Raw genomic sequence first — 25,033 nt, forward strand, 5'->3', positions numbered from 1 at the left:
TCAGTTTCCTTGGTCAGTGCAGAGTTTACCAGCATCAGAAGATCCTATACTTTTTAAATCATTAACTTCTGGTAGGAGTTCATTGGTGATAAGGCAAAGTGAAAACAAAATGTCTTCATATACTTGATGGAACAGAAATCTAACATTTTCCATTTCTTCACTTTCCAGTCAAATAAAATAAAATCTCCTCAGTGATGCCCCCTCTTGCTGTCCCTCTACTAATATATATATATATATATACACACACACACACACACATATATATACACACACATATATATATATTCCACATCTTAAGCCTATCTCCCAAGTACAACATACTCCATTGCATGAGCTCCACACTGCTACTGGGCACAACCTATTTGATCACCCTCTCTTTAGAATTTTCACCCACTCCTTAGGTGCAGCTCACACATTACCCAGTGGTACAACTAACCACAGGAAAGTGCTGAATTCACATTTAAAACACTTAAAGTTATTTGATTTTTGCAAAAGGCTGAGCTATGACTGACACCTTATTTATTTTTATTGTGACAGAACTTACTCAAACCATCTAAGATATCACTTGAAAACAAAGACTTGAATAACTCTTCTACAGTCCTCTTACCAGTTTATAATTAAAACCACGAAGCATACTAGCTGTAATCCAGTTATGCTCCCCACTGCACTCCTGCACGTGAAATAAACAGATTACTTACATGTCTTTAGTGATTCTGTTTCCAGTTTCTCCTGTCCTAAAGCAAAATATTGTAATTCCCTTTTCCTTTCCTACCAGTGCAGAATTGTATGTGATGCCTTTCATTTTTCATAAGAGTTTATGTGCTGAAAACTAAACTGTACAGAATTGTAATCTCTCTTCAATAGCGGAAAGTGAAAGAATATATCCATAGATCTCTCGCTCTTCTCACAAATGCAGAGTGCATATTAGTGGCTAATAGTGAAATAATTAAGTACGCAGTCATTAAGCTTATATGCTAGTTTTACAGCCATTCTTTCTCTATGAATATTGTATTTCCAATAGAGTAGCTTTGAATCTTTTCCGTCAGTGGCAGAACCATGTTTTGTGTGGGCTAAACTTTCCTGTTCTTTTATGTCTTCTTGCACAGATACATACAATGCAATATTGTTTTCATAGAAACAGAGCCTTTTTCCCCCTTTAGACCATAAAGAAAGGAAAAATGGCAGCAGCTAGAGATGACCGTGGAGCTGTGAGCTTTCCATGAAGGTTTAATCCCAGTCGGCTACCACCAAGCCTTACATTTGTCTGGTGCTAAAGCAACAGTATAACTCGCTGTCATAACCTTAAAAAGTGAATATTATAGAAATTAAAACAGAGTTGCCGAATTCCTGAGTCTGTAGTAATGCCTTCTGAAGTTACACACATGAGCAAAAAAAAAAAAAAAAACAAACAAAAACAAAAACCAGGTGGGAGGAAAATGGAGTAATCAGACTTGAAGTTATAAATAAGAAGCAAAATTTCCACAGGAAGATAATTAGACTTTAACATACTTTAGCCAAGAATGAGATGAGTAGCCTGGTGGTGGTGGTTTGGGTTTTGGTTTTGTTTTGTTTTTGTTTTCATCTTTTGGAGCCTTTACCTCAAGATATAACTGCGGCCTCTTTACAGGTACGGTCTAGTCAAATCACTGAAAAAAATAACAGTAAAAGGAAAATTCTGGTTAACAGCCCAGAAATGGAAAGGCAATCTCACAGAGCTAGAACTCATCAATATCCTACAAGGCCATTGGAAGATATGCAATTCTGTGGACATCAACCAGAAATGTTCTTTTATGAGAAGCCTCACTGAAAGGCAGCACTCACATTACAAGTCTTATGAGGACTGCTGGAAAAGGCTTACAGGAGCATTCCTAAATAACCAAGAGATTATTTAAAAACTTAGAAGAAAAATAGATGTAGAATACAGTTGCAGAGCAGACAAGATTTAATTGAGAAGTTCCTGTCCCACAGAACAGCAAAAAAATTTTAAATGGCTTTATCTTATTTTTCTTATTTCCACACAAAGGACAAGTATTAACATATCTGCAGAGGAAAAATTACTGAATTTTTCAAATGCAGACAAATTATACAGGAGTGATAGGGTAATACATACAAGTTCTCTATAACTGGAAAACAGAGCTTTCACAGGACTTGAATTATTTCCTCTGTGCAAAATCTGCCTCACTGCTGAGGCAAACATTGGTCTTTTAAGCACAGCAGTATGGCTGAAATTTCTGAAAAAGCCTTAAAGAACAGAGGAAAACATCGAATTATGAAACTCTCCTATTTGGAGAGCATTCTTCCATTTTTCTTTTTATCACTTGTTAAGGAATTTTTTGTTAACTGCTGACTGTGGTATGGATCAAACTCACTCTTTCTAGCATGAGGTAGTGCAAAAACGGTACCTACAAGAAGAAATTCATCACACTGAAACATAATGCTGACATCTGTGCTCCCTCAGGACTTCAGGTTTCACTTGATGCCAGAGGCTGCATCACAGCCTTGCTGGCTGAGGTCGTCTCATGGAGGTGATGAATCAATATACTTCCTGGCTATTCTTGCTCTACTCAGTCTCTAGCCCCCAGATGGGTGGCTCCCCACTGCTGCCAGCTGGTCCTGACTGCTCTGTCCACCACCAGCTGAGTCTACACTCTCCAGCAGATCTCCTTCTTGCTCAACCAGCTGGTGCTTTCTGCCCTACATTTTCCTATTCCGCTTAAATCTACAGAAGAGGTGACATTTACAGATTACACAGGAGACTCATGCAGTGCTTCTCCAGAGACTGTAACCCATAATTCACCAGTCCTTGATTTAAACCAAGAGCAACTCATGAGTCAGAATCATAACCTAACTCATGTGTCCTGTATAATAAATAGGCCAGGCACAACACTAGTAGCCAGCAGCTCATAAATTTGAATACCATCTTTGATGTCTTGGAACCTAGAGAAATTTTGGCAGCCTTGAAAGTGTTTACCCCATGAAAATTGGATACTTATGTTGAGACAAAAAGAAAATTCTATTTATTTTCTTGTAATGAGTAATATCTGCAGAGAGCGAAACAACACGAAACAACAGGCCAGAGGTCAACCAGCACCACTGAATGTCCAAATTTCAAAAAGAGCTCTGAATAAACAACCACATGCATTCATTTTCTACCCATGGTCACTAAACAAGTGGACTGATTTAGGAAGGTATAGGCTGTTGCCAGTCCTTGGTCAATCTGTGGGACCTGCTCATGAACCCAATGAGGATTGTGTGGACAAGTACATAATTGCATTATTTTACATTTGTATTGTGCTTGTTTTAGTAAAACCTGAACACCATGCAGTCTTGCCCTTTAAAACATTACTCTATTTTTGTATTAAAGTTAACACTTCAGAAACAGTGTTCTCATCTAGTATGAACACTTCATAATTACATTTTTCTAAAAAGCTGTAATAAACTTTATTTAAGCAAGTGCTTCCCATTTTATTGCCAACCCCAAACATTGTTCATTTGCAAGCACAAAGTGTCCTCTTGACACGATAATGAAAGTGCATTCATACATGTCAGCTGGAGCAATTATGTACTTCAGATGAATACGCAACAAGTATTATTCAGTCTTTTCTGCTGACATTTTTCAAACATGATGTGCATATTAAAATTAGCACTTAAGGTAGGAACAGAGTTTGCTAACTGCAGATTTCCCAAATACCTCAGACTTTGGACAACAAGGAAGAGTATGAGCAGGGCATCTCTTTCATAACATATTCAGATAGATCTGCTTTTGTTCAGTTACTTTTTCAATACATAATATAGAAACAAAGAAAGAAAGACTCAGAAAAGGCCCTTGAGCCAATATTAAGACATTCCAATGTGTCAACTTGTTCTCAGTCTACTGGGCATACAGGATGAATCTACTTTCCTTTCACTGGGGCTTTATTTACTGAGCCACTAACCTTAGCCTTCAGCAAAGTGCATTGCCTGGTGTTGCACACCTACCAGTGAAGGCTTGGACAGGAACTTTTAAATGTGTCTGGAGACACAGAGTACATCCTATTACCTGGAGAAGAGAGTTTGTAGGAATAATGCAGGTTTATAATAAAATTTAAAAATAGAATTAAAAAAAAAAAAAAAAAAGACTACTTTGGAACTGGATTTTAAAGGACTGTTTTGTTTTTTTTTCCCTACAACCCTGAGATGCTTCAAACATATTTCATCCCCAAAGTATTTTTGATAGGAAACTCATTTCATAAAATAGAAGTCAGCAACTGCAACTCCAGCCAGGCTGCGTTAGTGGGAATTCACAGTTGCAACATCAGTTGCCCCAGGACCCCATCTCCACAGATGGCATATGACTAACAGTACCCTTTCACTTCTATTTTGCAGCTGCTACAGGGATCACTCATCATCTGCAAAGAACTTGGAGAACCTGAAGCGACATTCACAGGAAAACTGCCAGTCTTCTGTTCAGTGTATGTTGTATGACAGATAAGAGTGTGTTTGCTAGCAAAATGTATTCTCACAGGACAAAATCTAACAGCAGACATCAAAACTGCTTATCTCTGCTTCATCTCGGCCATCCTCGAGACTCAAACAAAAAGTAACATGACAAACTTCCTTGTCTTGCTTACAATATCTAGCTTTTTTTTCATGACATCATACCACTGTAAAGCAAGAACTGTTTTTATCTTCATTTAAAGAAACATAAAAACAGGAATTATCTTTGTAACCTAATCATGATTACAAGCTCAACCATTACACGCTGCAGATCTGCTACAGTATGTGAGTGTTCAAGAAGCATAAGACAATCCAAATTTTTGGTACAGGGTCAATAAAACATCATTTTGACAGAGTACTTAAGGTTCAGAAGCATAAGAAGAAACAATGAACAAAAACAAAAAAATTTCACACAGAACTGTGTTACTGCAAGACTAACAAGTTGATTGAAAATAATAGGAGAAATTTCCAGTGAGAAAGGAAAGATGGACTATATACCAAAGTCATTTATCCAGTAAATCTACACATATTCACCAATAAAAGCATGAAGGATATTCAAACAACCAGGATCATTCATAAATCATAGTCTTGCTCTTCACACAGATCAAGTCCTGACAATTCCTTCACTGAAGCAAACCCCCCACACAGCAGGTTTAACGCCTCCTAGCACCTTGCCAGGTTTAGTACAAATTCAAGACATGGTACCAAAGCAAGATCTAATCCACTTCTAGAAAACACTGTAGGCTGCTGCTCCTGAATCAGTAAACGTGGCATGGTCCTTCTGTTCCCTTTACCCAGAGATAGGCTGGGGGCAGCAGGAAAGTATGCAGCTGAAGAGAATTAAAATCTAATATCTTCAACATGTGAAAATGCATTCATAATTCATTTGAAAAATTATCTATTTTGATCAAATTAGTAATAATACCAAGATGATACAGAATTGAACTACTTGCTTAGAAAGTGTCCAAGTACATAATATATAACTATATTCAAAGTCAAAAATCATGTGACAGTCATGAGAGGAGTGGAAGGGCAGGCGCTGATCTATTTTCTCTGGTGACGGGATCCAAGGAGATGCATCACAAGAGGGTTATGTGGGTGTGAGGAAAGGGTTCATCACCAGACAATGGTGGGCATGCAGCAGGCTGCCCAGGGCAGCAGTCATGGCATCAAGCTTCTGCATTTCAAGGGAATTCAGACAACACCCTTAGAATTATGGTTTGAACAGTGGGAGATCTTATGTGGAGCCAGGAGTTGGACACAATCCTTGTGGGTCTTTAACAGCTCAGAATATTCTATCATTACAAGGTTCCAATAACAGATGTAACACTATAGAACATGACTATGATGCAGTATCATTGGTATGAGCTACAAGGCCATTGGGTACCTACACTTTATATGGAATAGGAAATGCAAAAAAAATCGACCATCTACAAATCAAATCATTGGTATAGTCCACACCATTAGAGATTTCTGTTATCTTCAGACACTATACACTTTAGATGGCAAAGTGCACCTCTTAGAATTCTACAGATGATCTGTAGGCTTGTTACAAAACTAACCATATGTCTTTAGCGTTATAACAATTTCAACTAGCATACAAAATACAGGTTTTTTTCCATTTGTTGGAAGTACACACAGATCTGATTTATCCAGTGCAACCTTGATATGCTACATGAAAGAAAAGCTTTTAATGGATTTTTCCAAAAGAAGAAAAGAAAAAAGTCCCAAAAGAAATAAAAGCTCACTCTTCATGTACTGTTTTGTATTCCACTTCTGAGTAAATATTTGCACCACCACAGAATGGCTAGTCTATAAGCCAAAATCCCCTGCTTATCAATAGATCGGCTCTCTGTACACAGAGCCATAATGCAGTGTCCCCTGGTGCTGTCTTTCAAGTGACCTTAACCTGATGTGGAGATGACACGCATAGAGAAGAGAATTTTATCTCCTTGAGAGCTCAGTGCTTCAACTGTTCACAAAAAAATAAAACAAAACAAAAAAACCCATAACCAGCCTGACAACATACCCAAATGATACTGAGCTGCACTTAATACGTTTGTGATTGGAAGCGTTCTTCACTAGTGACATAGATCTGTCCTTAGTTTTGTGATTTTCACTATGCTAGAGACTCCTAACAGTATCGTCTTTTCAGTTAAGGTAGTTATTTTTAAAAACAGATTTTTTGTCCAACTTACCTACAGATGTGCAGTGATACTGATGGAAGGGTAAATCCTAGGGGTTTTTTTCTAATATAGTCTTCTTTCATTCTACAGACTTAAACTTAGAGTCTGCTGACAAAAAATAAAATCAATAGAATCATTTATCTACAGGCTTAAAATGATTCTATCAGATATACCAAGCTAAGTATAACTGCAAACCTAAGGAGAGCCTTCTCCCATACGGGTTACAATTTCACAGGATCCAGCAAGTCACTACATAATACAAAATGCTTAAATACAAAGCATATCAGAACAAAAAAACAAAAACAAAACAAAAAAAATCTATTTTAAAAGAAAAAAAATCATGATGCAACAGACATGAATTCATGCTCATGCATTATGCAATATATATTCAGTGAAACTGGTGAATCTAAGACTGGCAGATCTTCCACGCACATATAGCACAGGTAAACCACAAGGTTAGCTTGCTTTACCACAAGACTAAGAGCTTTGCTCTTTCTCTCCTTGGTACATGACAGGTCTGCAAGGGATGCTCAGAGCTGACCAATATCTAACCAGAAAGAAGATATTTGAGTCAAAAACTGAACAGTTCCAAGGCTTCTACAGTTGCACTTGTCTAAACAAGGAGAAAGAAGAGTACAGACCAAGCTGAAAGATGTCAGAAATCCTAATGTTGTAAAACTGGAAAACACATATAGGCAGTACATCTCACATCAAAATGACTTGCCTAGGAAAGCCAGACGAACAGTAGCCTTGCCCAAAACTGGCAACGTGAACATAAGACAATTGAAAATATACGACAAATAATTTAAAAAAATAAATAAAAAATCACATTAACATCAAAAGCACACAAATATATTACAATTCCCAGTAAAGCAATCCAAGATTAAGTGCTATCACACCCTTTTATCATGAAGCTATCCAATGGTGGGCCACACATATCACACAGACCAGAAACTTCATCCAATAAACTAAGCTGTAATGGGCCATGCCCCAAAAAATCAATGTAATCTATGCACCCACAGTCACACAGATCATCAGCCAAGATTAAAAGTTCCTTATTGAGATCAAACAGGTACAGAAATTGATTTGGTTGTGCAGAGTGACTCCTATGTGTCATTTCCCTGTTAAACTAAGAAATTCGTGGTTTTGAACCAAGACTTTGATGTAAACTAGGAGACAGAAAGCAAGAAATTGATACCTAACAATTGGATTAATACAATTAAATCATATTAAGAATGTGAAAGCATACAAAGCTTTTCAGTCTCAAATTCAGAAGGAAAGAAACATCCACATTTTCTCATAACATTTTTATTATCCCTATCTCATTCTTACAACACTGCTTTAAATTCCATCAAATGACATAAAAAGCAGTTGAAAGCAGATAGACCTTTGCAGTAATCCAGCTAAGTGTGAGCTGCAGTATTTTAAGATGATTTGTCCCTGAAGAAATCCTTAGCTTTTCTTTCCCTCACTCCATTTTTCAAAATCTTTTATGCTCAGCTCGGTAAAAGGCAAAGGATCACTGATCAGAGCAAACACTGCTATCGTTGTATGGAAGATGTTGATGGTAAAATACGGTTCACTTGTTGAAGTATATTGAGATAGGACAGCAGGAAATGAGAAACGTTCCACCTGTCTGTTTCTCAAATCTTGGCTTTTCACGAAGCTTTCTTCATGACTTCTGTATTATGTTGTTCTTTTTGCCTTTGTATCCCCCAGTGGAGAGACATTTCTAGGCTCATTTCAGAAATGTCAAAATAATTGAATCAAAACCAAGAACAAAGTATTACAAGAGCTGTGTCTCAATGAATTTAGTATTAGAGTAATTGATAAGAGTTCTTAGATTTCCCAATAGACTCTTCAAGCTCAAAAACCAAGCACAGGGCATATAGAAAAATACACATAACAATACTAATACTGTCTTCACCTTTCCCAAGCGCTCACCCTTATCATGTATAAATCTGCACAAGATGAACTGGAGCAGATGCTTATTGTTTTATGCTGTTACCAAATAAATAATTCTATCCTAAAGCCCGGTTTCAACTGTTGTAAATTAGAAGTGATTCCACTATAGTAAGGATGACACACTCATCCAAATCTGAGACAGAAGAAACAGGATTCCTGCCCTTGAAAAATTTAAAGTGGTTATATGGATAAATGATACTAAAAATTACATTCTTTCATTTAATTAGCTTTTACAAAAGTTGATGGAAGCCCAATTGCAGATCTGCTAGTAAAATTTAGTGTAGAACAAACAGTATTTTAAAAATTGTTCAATATACACTGATAAACTGTTGGTCTTACAAAGGATATGCAAGTCAATTCACTGCTACTTTCAACAGCTACAATAAAATAGCAATTCACTGTTATCTGGAAAATTCATGATGGAAAAGAAGATGCCAGTTTTCAATGACTTGTTGAAAATAGCAAAAGGATAAAACAAAATTCCCTGTAATTTAGTGGCATATATCAGAAAACGCATACTGTTCTCTTGCATGTGCCAGTACTGAGACAATATAAGCTGGTTACATTAAACAAATGTGTTACACAAGGTCAAAATACACTACGCCACTGATATTGGCCTGCAGCAGGTTTTAACTAGAACTAACATGACACAATTCTACTTCTGCAATAAAATTACAGATGAGAAGGTTAAGAAACACACAATTCAAAATTTATTAAAGGATATCTTTCTTAGCTGACTAGTACAGTATTTCTAAAATAGCCCTTTGAATTGCCTTCAGAAAATTGGGAAAGTTACTATGTTTTGTAAGGAATTTGAAATTAACGTTTATGTGGTATTTCTAAGTTTAGAGGAGGGTTAGAATTTTTGTTTAATTATTTAAAGATGTATGTATTAATATTTTTGTATAACTGCATAATGGTATTTTAATTTGAGGCTTATGCATGAAGTTGTATTCACATTACCTACTAATTGCCATTTTGCATGCAGATTGAAACAGAACAGTCTTTTGAGAGAGTTTATACAAGAGTGTGAAAACTTAGCCTGGCTTCTTGTCTTTAGCAGCCTAAATAATAGCACACCCCTAGGCAAGCTGTACAGCAGCTATTGGCAGAGTGATAATTTATGCCTACTTATTATTTTTTTGTCTTGTTCTGGGACCTCTATAGCACACAGTGTTTTGTAATATGCTTTAAAAGAATGAACAGAGGTAATTTTTTAAAAAGTAAGGGAAAATGCTGGCCATATTTGTAGGGAATGATCATACAGGTAACAGACATTGCTTGCTTAGTGAATGGATTCTGTAATTATGAGAGACTTGCACACCAGGCTTTCACAAACATGGTCTTACACTAAGTATGACACCAAAACTGAGGAATTTAGACTTTTTAATAACAGTCTTTTCATCAATCAGAATTTAAAGCTTTGTTTCTTTAATTTTAAGCTGTTTGTAAATGTATAATCTGAAGATCAAGCTCTCTTATTTGAGACTTATTAGATTTTGACACTTCATTTCTCTTAGGAACCCAGCATTAACAGCACATCCTAACTTCATCCCTTTTCTTTAATTATAAAGGCATTCAGCACTGTCTTTTGCAAACTATGATCTTTTGTACATCTTCTCCATAATTACAACAAACTTTCTTGCCCTTCTGCTGACAAGCAAGCTTACAGGTCTGTCAGGTTTGTGGTGATAACGTCTTATTCTATAACATCATATGAAAAGCTGTCCTTTGAGAATCAGAAGTGTACAATATGCACTGCTTCAATGTGTAAAGATAAGATTAAACTACAAGAAAGGCAATTAAATACTTAGATCATATTAATAAAAGCATTTCCTGTGTTTGTCCTGGTGTTATCATTGCCTACAACACTGAGCAGTGTATTTGTTTTGCTGACTAAAACATGACCTGAAAACTCATAAAGAGATTAAGAAACTATTGCTCAAAAAAAAAGAAGGTCTAAACTACTTTTGTTCAAGGCATTTTTACCCTTGTTTAATGAGAAATTTCACACTTTAAGGGAAAAGAAAAAATGTCAATCTGTCTACAAACAAATCAGCATAGATTAAACATCTTTTAGCTTTCCAGTACAAACTGCAATCTCACAGTTATGGTTTCTGCTTTAAAAATAAATAATTAAATAAATTTTTGTGACTTCTAAAATCTGTGATATTAGTCATGTAGCTTCCAAAGCAACAACAGTAAGGAACTATCAGGAATTCTCTCTTAGTTAAAAGTCTGAAAATTATGATATAGTAGCCAGAAACACGTTGCCTAGCAGTATTGCAGAAAATAAATAAAAGTTCGGAAAAATGCAACTGCATATACTGAGAAAGTAACTCAAAGGAGAGGTAGAAACCTGAAAAGCTTAAGTACTGTTGGATGGAGCTACCCAGTTGTAACTTTGTCAAGTACAAAAAGACAGCATGGCAAACCGAAGAAACATCTCCAGATATGCCACCTGATAAAGAAAAGGTAGCTGAAGGTTTTCACTCACAACAGGAGGACAGATCTATGCTGAGACTACTGTGTTATTTCCAGTATCCTAATGATGCTTCTGAGCACCAATCACAGATTGAAAAAAGCTGATGATTTGCATTAAGGATGCCTACCTTGGGGAAACAAAGACCTATGTTTTTTCTATATTTCTTCCCATAGCAACTAGCACAAGTCCTGTTGATTGCCATAGAGCAAATAATACTGAGAACATTGTTGAACCTTATTAATGTGGGCCCACTTCTGCCCAGGTACTTCAGCAGGCCATCCCATCTTTCTATTGTATCAACTGAAGCTTGGTGTCATCAAACTAGCAGAAGGTGCTCTTGATCCCATAATTAATATCACTGGTAAGATGTTGAAGAGCACAGGTCCCAAGACCTGTGGGATACCACTCATGAACAGACACCATCTGGAAATAGAGTTGTTGACCACAATCCTATGGCTGTTCACGTTCAACCAATTTTTTATCTACGGAATAATCCAGCCTTTAAATCCACATTACTCCAATTTGGAAATAAGGGTGCTATGTGGGACCATGACAAAGGACTTGCACAAACCCACATAGATGACATCAGTTGCCCTCCTTTCATCCACCAGTTCTGTCATTCCACCATAGAAGGTGGTCAGGCACATTCTGCCCTTGGTGAAGCCATGCTGGCTGTCTTAGACAACCTCCACATCATGCATGTACCTTAGCATAGCTTCTAGGATTTACATATATTTATGAATAAATGTTTATAAAATATTTAAGATCGTACATTAATCTCTAAGGGAAACATCATTCACAGTTTAATAACTACCAAAACTCTTGCATTATGTGGAATCATCTAAGTGGAAAGAAAAATGATTATGGATCAAAACATTCAGTTCTTGGAAGGTAACATTTAGCTTTGTCAGATAATTAAAAATGAAAGTTTCAAATACATATGAGTACAATTGTTTTCAATGTGAAAGAAAGAGGAGCATGGTATTGTTCCAGTCATATCTAAATATTACGATCTTATGAGAAAGAATTCTTATTATTAAGAAAATCATAAATACAATATATTGTTCTTTTATCACACAATGAAATTCAAGCTTCAGCATAGCCACTGTACGCAATTAGCAGGCTTACTAGGAATTTTGTAACATTTTTAATTCTGAGTTCTGCTCAACTAACAGGTTTTCTGTGCTTAAATCAAGCTGTATTTTTTTTTCCCCTCTTTTGTTCCCTAGATTCATGTGTTTCCCAAGCAACTACCTACTGACAAGCAATTACATCCAATTTCTTAATAGCAGAAAGCAGGAAGACTATTCCTGCATGAAAAGTAAGATTTTAAATTGTTGCTTTTGTGGCAAGATTTTTAATATGTTGCACATAAACCCGCATACACAATTACAGTCACAGTGTAGCCACATAATAACTTGATTAAAACTTTGATTAAAGGAATTAAAGTGAGAGAGACTGCAAAAGATGCCTTCCTCAGATTTTCATTTCCATACATCAAGCAATGTTAATGCCAGAACTCTGCCACACATGTCCCCATTAAAATTAGGGTCTTCAGTCTGTATTAAGCTGCAGCATCCAGTCCTGTGGTAAAGGAAAGGAGATTTCTTAGGTGAGCTCTAGCATGGCTGGTATTCCCCTAATGAGGAACACCTGCTATCTTCCAGAACCCAGGATCACCTGGAGGATTCATCAAGCCCTTGAAGTCACTTGACCTCCTACTTTGCTGTGGCTCACCTTCCATAACTCACAGAAATGAACGTAGTCCAGCAAAAATTTTTATTCATTACTTCAAACCCACTTCCCTTTCTATTTTGCTTGCTGTGCTGACAACATACAGACCTCTACAAAGAGGTTTTGTATCACTGGACATGACGTTACTGCACTTATGAACTAAAAAAACATCAATCACTTTGAGAACTTAGAATTTCAAAGCTTAAATGGGATTCCAGCTATGCAAACAAAGAACAATAACAAGTTGATTAGTTAATTAATATTTCTTCAGAGGAGAAGTTGAGTACAGAATGTGTTAGACAAAAATCATTTCAGAGAAAGGCAGGTTGTAGATAAAGATTTCTTTATACTGAGCAGGAAAACATTTTGAACAGTATAAAGTCAACATTAAAAAAAAAAATGTTTTAATAAAAGCATAGAATGGTTTCAGTTTGAATAAAACTAAGCTTATCTAATTCCAACTCTCCTGCTGCAGACAGGAATTCCACAGAATTTACTTGCAAAAACAGAGTAGAAAGTGCTCAGTACTTAGGGCTTTTGTTTAGAGCAAGCCCATTTAGTGCAGTTTGTGCAAGAAGTCTAAATGCTTGTAGAATATTAACAATGAATACAGCATTCAAATCCAAGTATTCGTTTCATGCAAACAAAAGCTAGATGTCTGATTGCTTACTACCTTTGGAAGCCCAGAAAGCCCACAGCCATGTATCATCTGGTTTCTGGGAGCCATTTTAAGAATAATTGCTACCTTGGCTTTGTTTATTTAGAAGACATTAATTTAGATCCTTCCAGTTTTCATTTGAATAAAACTTCAAAATGAAAATTAATCACAGGGTTTATAAGGCTGCAAGACTATTTTTCCTGAAAATTACTGTGTATTCATGGTTTCCCTCACTCCCTGTTAACTTAAGTTGCTTATTCAAGATGGAGGTTAACAAATAATCTCCAGGGACACCCCAGTATTTAAAGGTCATTTGAGAATATCTGATTGGAATGACTATAACTGAGATTAGTTCTCTACTGCAAGAAATAAAATGAAAAGGGCACGTTGTTCAGGAATATAAAGGAGAAATGCCTGAGAGTATTTGCCTTATTTCTGCACAAAGCAGACCAGACTCTCATAGGAACTGATGTAGAGAATCTGTGAGAATTATTAAACGATAGCTTTTAGATCAGTTTTGCTCTCATCCACAACATATATTTAAGACCAGGGTTTGTTCCACTGCTTTTAGAAGTGTGTTTTGTTGTATTTTTGTTTGCTTGTTTGTTGGGTTTTGTTTGTTTGTTTTTGGAAATACTAGAAGAGGCTGCATGTACAAACCTCATATAAAGAAAGATTTTTATGAGTAATTCCAGTCACCATGAGGAAATGAGAATGTGCATAACATAATATATTACTACACTTATATACTATAAAGCCTGAACAAATAAGCTGTTAATTTTGTTAATTTTTCTCTTGCATACTTTTTATTTTCTTTTATTTTTATTTTTTTGGTGGGGAGGTGAATGTTCTGTCAGCTATTATCTTGAGAAAAATTGTAATTGATAGGTTCATTTTCATTTATGCCTAAGGAATTTTCACATTATTGTAAGCTGGGAAATATTAGATAATTAACACTGGTGATAAAACTGCATTCACACTGATTATCCTGTTCCACGTATATGCTTAATTGTCAACACTGCAATAGCTTTAACTGCAAATAGACATCGTCCATTAGCCAACCAGACTGCTCAATGAGAAAAACACAGTCATTCTAGCTGTTATTTGGAGGATGAGAAGAGCATAATTACCATTTAAATAGGCAGCTTTACTTTTCTTATCCACTTGGATTCTCCCCACTGGTGGATTCTCCCCACTGGTTCTGCCCCCCTTGTATTTGTTTTCAGTGTTTTCAGCCAAGGAAACAATATTACTTACAATAACAGTGATACTGAAGTCTTCCAATGTACCGTCCATCCAGAACTCTATTATTTTGTTAAGATAGAACAGAAATGTGTTAATTTCCATTTCTGGAACAAAGGAAACAAGAACAGAGAGGAGAAATTTTGCCAGGTGGCTGACAGCATATATTCTGAGTTATTTGACAAATGTTATTAAAGAGGACTGAAGGAAAGAGAAAATACACTTCCCAGATCTACACAGAAAAGAAATTATTACTACATGGGTCATGTTTGGCTAAAGCGCTGTTCCTTCTGCCTTCGATACTGGTTGCTAACATCAGATGAAAAACAAGATCTGTAAAGCTCCCCGTGATCTGTTTGTGTGAACAATTTCTGATGGGATATCCATTTCTTCAATAGGATTGGTAGCGAGTATAGGGAATCTTCTGGCAGAGAGGCTGACAAAAGATTTATATCTTTCCTACCTCTACGAGATCTCCCCCTACACACAAATGCTGTTTGAAATTTTGACAGTAATTTCTTTATTGTAGGACCCCCTTCAAATCTCAGAAGTCTGACCTGACTTCAGCGACCTGGAAAGTCCCAAAAGAAACTGAACCAGTCTCCTAAGCATTAAACAGTTTTTTGCCCCCAAGCACCCAGTCCTAGTCCCTCTGCAGGTTCCATTTAATGATAGAATTATATTCCAAACTATTGGGCATTTGTGTTCACTCAGTCTAGTGTTTCAGCCTGCTCTATCTATCATCAGTGTTATTTCCCCAGATGGTTGTTTCATATTTTATTAGAAATGACAGCTCTATTATTAACAAGAAAAAAATATATATATAGCATGAAAGAAAAATACAACTACTAGCTTTAAGAGCCAGGTGCTGAAGAATGTGAAAGTTTTATCTAGTGACACATAGGTAATGGTTGGATCTGTAATTTTTTACTTGAATGGTTTATTAAAAACTGACACTGGTACCACAATTACTAACAATTATTTTGTCAAGAATGTTGATTCCCTTGAAAATGAGGAAGCCCATAGGGGAAAAAAATAAAAAAATTAAAAAATACATAAAACTTAAAAGCAGCTAAAACCCATTTTACCAGGGGTCACTTTGGTTCTCAAGACATTTGTAACATTTGTAAAGACTTAAGATTTTTCTCTTCAGATTAGTATTTCAGATTGATCACTGAAATGAATCACTAAAATAAATAACATCTACTTTATGGTAGCTTATGTGAAATTAGTTCATAGGCCAGGATCTCTAGTGACCAGAGGTCCCTTTCAAAACATCATCATCATATATGCTGTTGGCCAGCAGATCATGCTGCTTTCATCACAAATCAAAAAGCAATCCACTGGGGAATTGCAATGGGATAAGCCAGACGTGCATTCCATCCTCTTTTTATTAACCTTTCTATTATTAGAATAACAACTGGTTATAAATATGTCTTCATTTTAAAGTTAACTTGAATGTATCCCTAGCTCACTTAATCTAGATGTAAACTGGAGCTTGCATCTGGATACATAACTCTCACCCTTTAATACAAGATTCACTGATCAAAATGGTGTAGAAAATCATTCTGTGGAGGATCTCTGTATGCACTGAACATCACGAATCTTGAAATACCTCCTTGCCATTCCACGTACAGAAATATAACAACCCCTCATCAGCCCTCTGCAAAAGAACACATCATTTGTGTGTTGCTTTCTATTTTTTGTTGTTTTTTTACAGCATAACCCAGGGTTGGATTTCTGATCCTAATATCTAATGATGTAGCATATGCACATCAAAAGTAAACTGCCTAGGTTATATTAGATCATTGGATTGGTGGTGACCTGCCTCCTTGCATTATCTCCAACAAACCATGGAATATCAGACTTTGAATAAATGCCTGGAAACCCTAGACAAATCAAAAGAGTTCTTCATGTTTTGCTTGGAAAAAAAATGTATTTGTTGAAATGATGAGGATGTCCAGTAAAACTAAGAATATAGCAAACTTACTACACGCTTTACCTTCAAAATGAAATGGGCATAATCATCCATATCAAATTACTAACAGCCAGACTTTCCCTTTGGGAAGGTTTCAGAATTCATAATTCAGAAGAGTGCGTTCACGTGAGCTATATTAGCATAACTATTGCAATAAAACCATAATAATAGGAGAATACCAATACATCTGCTTATCTAGTGAGCTTGCAAAGAAGCTGTGCTAATGAGTAAGAAAGTACTATTCAAATGGAACAACTTAAGTGCTGTTTCATACAGTGCCTTTTTCATACCTCAGAGTACACTAACACAAGAGAAGCAACTTAAAAACAAATCGCAGCCATTTTAACTTGGGCGATGACACATTTTGAGTCATTCCATTTTTCCTTTCAATGATAATGTGCTACGTTCAGCAAGCAGGTTTATATTTCCATTTTAACTTCCCCATTTTTTTTATTTATTTTTTTTTTAATAGATATAAGACAATGGAGGGGAATCAGCCTGACTTACAAGCTTCATGATTTTCATTTCATTAACCAAGGCTTCTCCCATGTTTTTGAATAGACTCTTATCAAGTTCAATATTCCTTTTGGTAATACAAGGACCGGGGGCAAAGAAGGGGGAACATAAAATAAGAAAACCAACCACAAGAAAACATAGACCACGCATATATTTAAAATAAGATTTTCTGACTTGATTTGGAAATATCGATAGAGAATCCACCATACCCCAGCACTCCTGATAACTTCCCCTTATAAATCTTATATTTAGCATCCAATCTGAATTTGTATCATTCCAGCTCTCAATCAATCACTGTTTCAACATTTTCTACTGGATCTTTAAAAAACTCACTCAAGTTATATACTGTAAATAAGTTATCATCTCAAAATTAAAGTCTCTGATTTCATAGCATGTTCTCTGCTCCACAAATTGTGATGAGAAAATAGATAGCTCAAAATAACCTTTTTCTACTCTGCACATTTTCTGATATTGCTATCATTAATGCTGCTTGTAGAAATTCATTCTATTTTCCTCTCTACCTAAAACACCAAACACACTTGAATTATCTCCATCTCGACAAAGGCAAGCAGCCAAAGATCATATTATACGCATATGCCACTGAATTGTTGTATATGCACTACACAAGAGATTCGGGTATCTGAGAACTTTATTATGCCAACCAAGTACATTAAACTAGGCCACAGCCTTGTTAGCATTCAACACTTCCACTGCAGTTCCTCAGGATGTGAATAGAAATGTTCTTTCAGATATATCTATAGAAACTTAAAGGCATTATTTCCAGTTTGTATTTGAACAACAGCTTTCTAATTTACTTCAGGTTAAGTCTGATGGTTTATTCCAATGGCTTAAAGTGTCACAGGTTGCTAAGATTGCTTTGGTGGATTATGGAGAACAACCACACAAAGATTAGCAGACAGTTTTGAAAGGGCAGAAGAGGACTGATGATCAGTTGGATGCAATAACTTTTTTTGTTATTGAGTGCACAAAAGAAGCTTTGAGCCAATGAAGCTGGTACTGATTTCAGAAGATTAAAGCACTTTCCCAACCTGTGCCACTAAGACAAATGTACATATTTATCCAAAGTAGCTTAGTATATCTGTAGCCTAGTTGAAAGTAACTGTATTTGCATCTTCTGCTATGCTAGTTTAAGTTAATAGCCACTGGATATTGTAGTAATTTCTATACCATATTTTTCTGTGACTTTTCCATTGATAATATTCACTTGCCATACTGGAAGAGTATAGACTACCTAACCACACCCTTACAACATATAACCTTGCCCAACACGTGTCTTGTTCTCATGTCATTTTAAAAAAAACCTTCCGTAGTACCCAGAGAGTTCTGAGTTAGAACACTGCTCTGATGAGTGCTGATGGGCTGGATGAGTTCTTGACATCATTTGGAGAGCAAGATGGATTTGCAACAGTACATTGAAATATGAGCTTAATAAAGAAAACAGCAATTGTGTGCCTGTAATTTCACTGACTACAAAACACAGCTCACAGCTCTCCAAATTACAGTTTACAGAGATGGCATCCTGAATTTTTAATCCCTGTGATTCTAAGCATCCATTCACATGAAATGTTTCTCCACAGCAGAATATGAATTTCTCAGTATTTGTTTTACATAGTCTTAAAGAAATCAAATTTATTTTTCACTAAAAGTCATGGTTTTTAGAATAATTCCCTCTATGGGAGGCTGAAAGTGCCAGTCTCAGTCTGTCAGAACCATATCCTGTTCTACCGTGCTGGACTTACACAGGAAAATCTCATGAACCTGTTAAGTAAACAGCAACAAAAAAAATACTTGGTGCCATACAACAGTGTAAGTTTAGTAAAAGGATTGTCCTGGACTGAATTAAGGAGAGAGCAGCTGAGAAGTAACACTGCATTTTGCCACAACAATAGTGGAGTTAAAAACTTACTCAAGGAATCTGAGCCTGTATTTCACTATCCGAAGTCTCAAATACATTATGTTCTAGAGTTAATGCATATTGTTGTACAAGCACTGTTCTTCTACAAGTCCATTTGCTTGAAAGGAGACAGGGCAGCAGTATTAAGAGGAAAGCTCTTCTTTACAATTTACTTGCAACTGCAAGCTACAAACCAAAACAAACACTTGGAGTTCTGACAGTTAAAGTACTATTGTTGTTTTTAAAAATCACACGCCTTTGGACAGATGAAAGCCCTTTCTCTGCCTGGAAGATTTGTCACATTTATATATGTGACAGATACACAGACATTTTCTATGCTTCTCTCCATCACCTATGGTGGCCAAAGAAGTTCCAAGGTGACATCAATCTAAAAAGCTAGGAAGTTATCAATACGTTGGTAGAAATTCCCTTGGTCTTGAAGTATAATTTGTCTTATTAGTTTAAATAATTGCTATGAATAAAGATTTTACATTTTTTCCTCAGCATAAACCCATAATGATACTGAAAGACATGGTTGTCTTTTATGTTCACCTGCACTGTTCCTACTTTCCTCCCAGGAGGGAAAAAAAACAAAAAAAAAAAAAAAAGAGAGAAAGAAAGACAAAACAAGCAACATAGAAACCATATTTTTCTGCGAATAAAAGGGGAAAAAAATTCTTGTACTTCTCCCAGGGAACATGCTTACTCTCAGATATCCATGAGTTAGAAATAGCCACCTTGCTCCCACCTCAGCAAGAAGCTAGACTGAGCTGCCTGCAAGTGCCTTAAGAAGAATCACACTTCAGTAAGTACCTTTTAATAATCTTTCTACTATTTTTCTTTCCTTGGCAATTCTCTTAACACTTTCTACAGACTATTATGGAACCCTATCAAGTACTTTACCTGCATTAGTGATGTTTTCTCCCCATTGGAGAAGAAAGTAATTATTAAAATTATCAGGGAGAAATCATTTATAGAGACTGTTTGTATGTGAAGAGTAGATTATCTCCATTAGATGACTTCTTAGTATTAGGTTTTACTGCCATTTTCTGAGCTCTAACATGAGGATGGGCAGAACAATTAAAAGCTTTTACCATCCAACATAAAACAGAGATCATACTTCAGAGCCACACTCATTTCTTAGTTACATGGCTGTATACACTAAATAGTCATGCACACCAATTTCAGGTAGAGGACATTAGTTAAAGGAAAGGATGTACTTTCTTACAGGTCCAAAGTCCTACGTTTTCATTCCTCTTTCAGGAAAAAATAATAATTTTCTATCCCTATTCACTTCTGCAGAATTCCTTATTAAAATCTGTTCTACTATAATTCTTGGGACAATAAAGTTCTATTAAGATTAAATGCATTGTTTCAATTTTAAGACTTGCTCAGTCTCTAAGCTCAGTTCAATCCTTGGTCTTTCCACTGAGAAATTTTCTAGTTTTAAAAATATTTTATTGTAGCTTTCTAAATATATCCCCAAATTATACTTATTACAACATGAAAAACAGGTATAAGATTTCAGTAAAATCTACAAAAAATCTTCCATTCCAATAAAGTATTCTATCCCACACCATACTAGCAATCCAGTCCAGCACAGCTGTTCCAGTATCCATCTTCCTCACCACTCTCTTTGCTGCCTGTACAACCACTCCCCCACCCATCTACTTATTAAACACACTCATTAACTTCTCATCTGTAGCTTGTTAACACAGCTCATACTACAATTACAAATCTAGTTCCTGTTCTAAACAACACAAGATCTTAATTAGCAGACTCAGTCATCATTAACTCAAACCAACAATTCAGCCAGAAGAAACAGCGGACTTAGTGAACCCCAGAGCGTCAGTTACTAAAGCAAAATTCCAGAAATGTCTTGAAAGCTACAAAACAGATAACAAAGATCTACTTGTATAATGCTGCTTAACTGTATAACTTCTAAAGGGACCAAACATCTTTTTCCCACATGGTGGAATTCAGTTCCTTGCATCCATGTCAGACACCAATATGTCAGTCTGCCCCTCTGCTGCCATCTGTCACACAGCAACATCACATAAAGGAATAATGGTGGGAAGGTTCAACCTCTACTGCCACACCATCAACATCTGCCTCTGGCATTGTAGGTTAACATCATAAAATAGGAGGCATTTCTTTCAGAGCAACCCTTGTACATACATGGTCATTCCCATAATACAGAGTTCTTCTGACAAAAAAAAAAACTATGAGATTGTGCATCTCAAAGTAATTCTGTTGTATGCTAACTCACTTTCCACCCACATTGCTTATGCAATCCACCCCATTTATGAAGAAGAATTTGTACTTCTTAGCTGAGTAAATGAAATTGAAGACTAGCAGCAAAATTATATGTAGAAGGCAATCCCTGGCAATCAGAAATTTTCATGATACTTGTTACATACTCAAAGTAGACATTAGATAGAGTTAATTAATATTCAGCATATCTCAGTATCACATGGTCCTTCATTTCCTTTCTAGCACATGCACATTCATTTTGCTTTATCTACCTGTTGCTCTATTAATTTGCAATATAGTTTATCTTATTCACTTATTGCATGAGAAGATTAACAAAGAGAATACGTGCAAATAAAGATACATAGCAGCCTATTTCACCTTTGTACTACTTTTATACACATTGCCATGTACCTATTAAGATGAAACAACTCTGCTCCCAAGTATTTCCTATCAGTTCTTTCCCTCTCCATCTCTCTCTAGGCTCAATCCATCTGACCTGTATTGTAAAGTTACTTACTGCCCACCAGTTCAAGAAATAAAATTAGTTTAATTACAAAATGGGAACTAAGCAACACTTCTGGCAGCACCATCAGAGGAGGTGTTCTGAAAAAGTGATGGGAGAGCATAGCTTAAATCCCACTTTGAACATTATTCAAAATGCATCTCGTGCTTATCCAGGGAGTTAGACTATTTAAGCACTGATTTTGATAACCTACAATTACACTTGCAGAGAAAATCTGTACGCAGAAGTACACATTATGACCATGATCATGTGTCAGATTCATTTTTCAGCAGTTTTCATGTATTTTCTGTGTATCAATCATCCTTTTTGAAAAAAGGAAGCCTTCCTCCCAGGCCTTTCACAGAGAAACAAACCCTCTTAGACATCCCTCATTTTCAGATGATGTGAAGAGTGATGTATGGCCCTGGTGTGAATATTCCAGATTATCTCAAAAATACATGGCAATAGACAGAACATGAATGACAGCAGGCTTGCAGTCAGCACACTTAGAGAAAAAGGAGGATGGAGAAGACAAAGTAACAGCAGTAAGTCAAAGTGTTCTGGCTTTCCTTTTGTCTATAACATCAGGTACATCACAACTGAGATTGCAGTGGAACCTGAGTAAGCTTGAGTTAGTTCTTTTAATGCACTTTTAGAACTTAGTGTTTCATTTTCCAGAAGACATTACACATAGTAAATTTGTAAAAGCTCTCGAAAAGGCTAAACTGGGATTAGCTGGTAGACCAGGCTTCCTCAGATCAAAACAAAATTCAAGAACACACTGTTTCTGGGGAGGAGCAAAGATCAGAGTCAGTGACCTTCTGTGTATTATTTCCTCTTATCAGGGAGATGGGGACATTCAAGTCAGTGTTTGCATATCCTTCATACTAGTGCTAATGAGTGCTAGGAGCATCTCTGGAGGAGAAAGTCAACCTTTTAACTTTCTTTTGTTCATGTGTAAGATTCTTAAAAAAGCACTGGACTTCTTCAGTAATCAAATATTTAAGCATTGGAGTGCAGAGATATTGAATAGGTTACTTTATGGTTTTACATTTTGTTAAATAATAAATAGTTCTGTATGTGGTAAGACACAGTGGTCACCTGTGGATACTAACAAATAGTATCTATTAATTTCAAACAACATCTACTTAAATATGAATAATTAAATTATACATAAGAGAATTGTTGCTAATATAAACTGAGACACTACTCTTGACCTTTTAGATGAATAGAATTTGCTCATAGTGAAATCTGTGAGATCAGGTTCAATTAATTGAATAGGCTACTTATAAGGCTTCAAAGGAGGAAAGAGTCAAGTGTATTTAAAACATATATATATATAACATATACACAGTTATCTCTGAAACATTTATATAGTTGGTATGATATTACAAAAATACACAATTTCCTTTTCTCTTCCCTATTGACATTTATGATTCAGTCTGTCACAGCTATGTATTTTGTCATATCTACCACATAACTATTTGTTCAGTGGGAAAGGCCAAATGCGGCTTTAAAATCAATTGTACAGTACTTCAGCTATTCCTATGGATACCACAGGGTTGGAGCAGCTCAGCATGTCTGAACATCTTGCCCATCTTTTTTTTCTCCCCTCCAGCACATTGACCATTTCCATTTTCTCCGCCCTTGGAGATGTCTCAACAAATAAAATCAAGAAAAGCCTGACACATGGACCCATGCTCCCATCAAAGTCTGGCTCACAGTCCCTGCTAGCCAGAAGCATTGGTGACACCTCTGTACAACACTGCATAGCCCCTCACTCAGAACTTTGCCTAAAGCTGACAGCTCCAATTGCGCAAACAGAAAATATTTTATAGCCAAAAAATTTATCGGAGGTAGTGTTAGCTTTGCATGCAGAAGGCTAAGTAGGATATTTAGAGTGACAACGGAGTGACAGTTAAGTATAAAATAAAGATAATGAGTGGATAAAGGAGTTAATTTACATATCTATGTAATGCAAGAAACAGATTCATTGTGGTATCACGACTCAAAGGACCAGGCATAACTTCTGCCACACAGTTAGAGGTGGTTATTTTAAATGAGAACCCTAGAACAACAATAACAGAATAATATACAATGCAATATGAAACAGCTACACTTCAAAAAATGTATCACATTTCACCAAGGTTACTTAAAGCAGCTCAACCACTGATAACTCAAATTTCTGCAAAAATCTCCATCACAGAACAAACTAGCAGCACATCATCTATGCTGAAATCCTGGCTCAACAGTTCAGAACCTCAGCAGCATTTCCTCTAGCTTATTTCCTTCCTTACTATTTATTAACAAAGTACATGCAAAAAAATACATGGGTCTGATTTGATTGCCTTTATATGCAAAATTCTGCAGAACACTAAAGAGAGCAAAGATATGCTCCTGCTAGGAAACCTTTCTGTCTCCTCATCTCTTCTGTACTAACAGACTGTCTTAGAATCATTAAGATGGGAAAAGACCACTAAGATTGTCTAGTCTAACCATCCATCTACCACCAATATTGCCAATGTTGCTCACTATACATGCCTTAGGATTTAGTATCTTTCAAAATCTTCTAATTTGATCCACAGGTATTGGAAGTTGATTACAAAAATATTCTTTAAATAATGTTACATGTATTGCATCATTCACTGAAAGTCACCTGACTGTGCAATGTAATCAGAAACACAGGCACAGGACTTTCAAATGCACCACTCTTTGCCCTGTGTTTCCACTGCTGGTAGCTGTTCATCCTGGAAAAGAGAAGACTGAGAAGAGATTTTATCAGTGCTTATAAATATCTAATAGGCAGGAGTGAAGTGGATGGGCCGGGGTCTTTCCAGTGGTGCCCAGTGACACGACAAAGAGAAATGGGCACAAACTAGATGGAATATTGGAAGTTCCATATGAACGGGAGGAAAAACTTCTTTACTTTCAGAGTGGCAGAACACTGGAGCAAGCTGCCCAGACAGGCTGTGGATCCTCCTTCTCTCAGAATGCTCAAAACCTGCCCATACACTCTCTTGTGCAATCTACTCTAGGTAACCTGCTTTAACAGGAGGTTTGGACTGAATGATCTCCAGAGCTCCCTTCCAATACCTGAATAAACCCCCTCAGCTGGCTTCTGCT

General features: G+C 36.3%; 1 protein-coding gene across 10 annotated transcripts in view; it reads right to left on the reverse strand.

Moving 5' to 3' along the window:
- Positions 1 to 25,033, reverse strand: part of SEMA6D (semaphorin 6D) — a 589,434-nt gene that overhangs the window by 479,782 nt on the left and 84,619 nt on the right. Inside the window, exon 3 of one of the 10 annotated variants that reach the window (XM_072345108.1) lies at positions 1,510 to 1,646. The exons of the other annotated variants lie outside the window; for them this stretch is intronic. The gene's annotated coding sequence lies outside the window, so the exon portion shown is untranslated. The remainder of the gene's footprint in view (positions 1 to 1,509; positions 1,647 to 25,033) is intronic. 10 annotated transcript variants of the gene reach the window in all.

The sequence above is a fragment of the Excalfactoria chinensis genome, chromosome 10 (genome assembly GCF_039878825.1).
Source record: "Excalfactoria chinensis isolate bCotChi1 chromosome 10, bCotChi1.hap2, whole genome shotgun sequence".
NCBI lineage: Eukaryota > Metazoa > Chordata > Aves > Galliformes > Phasianidae > Excalfactoria > Excalfactoria chinensis.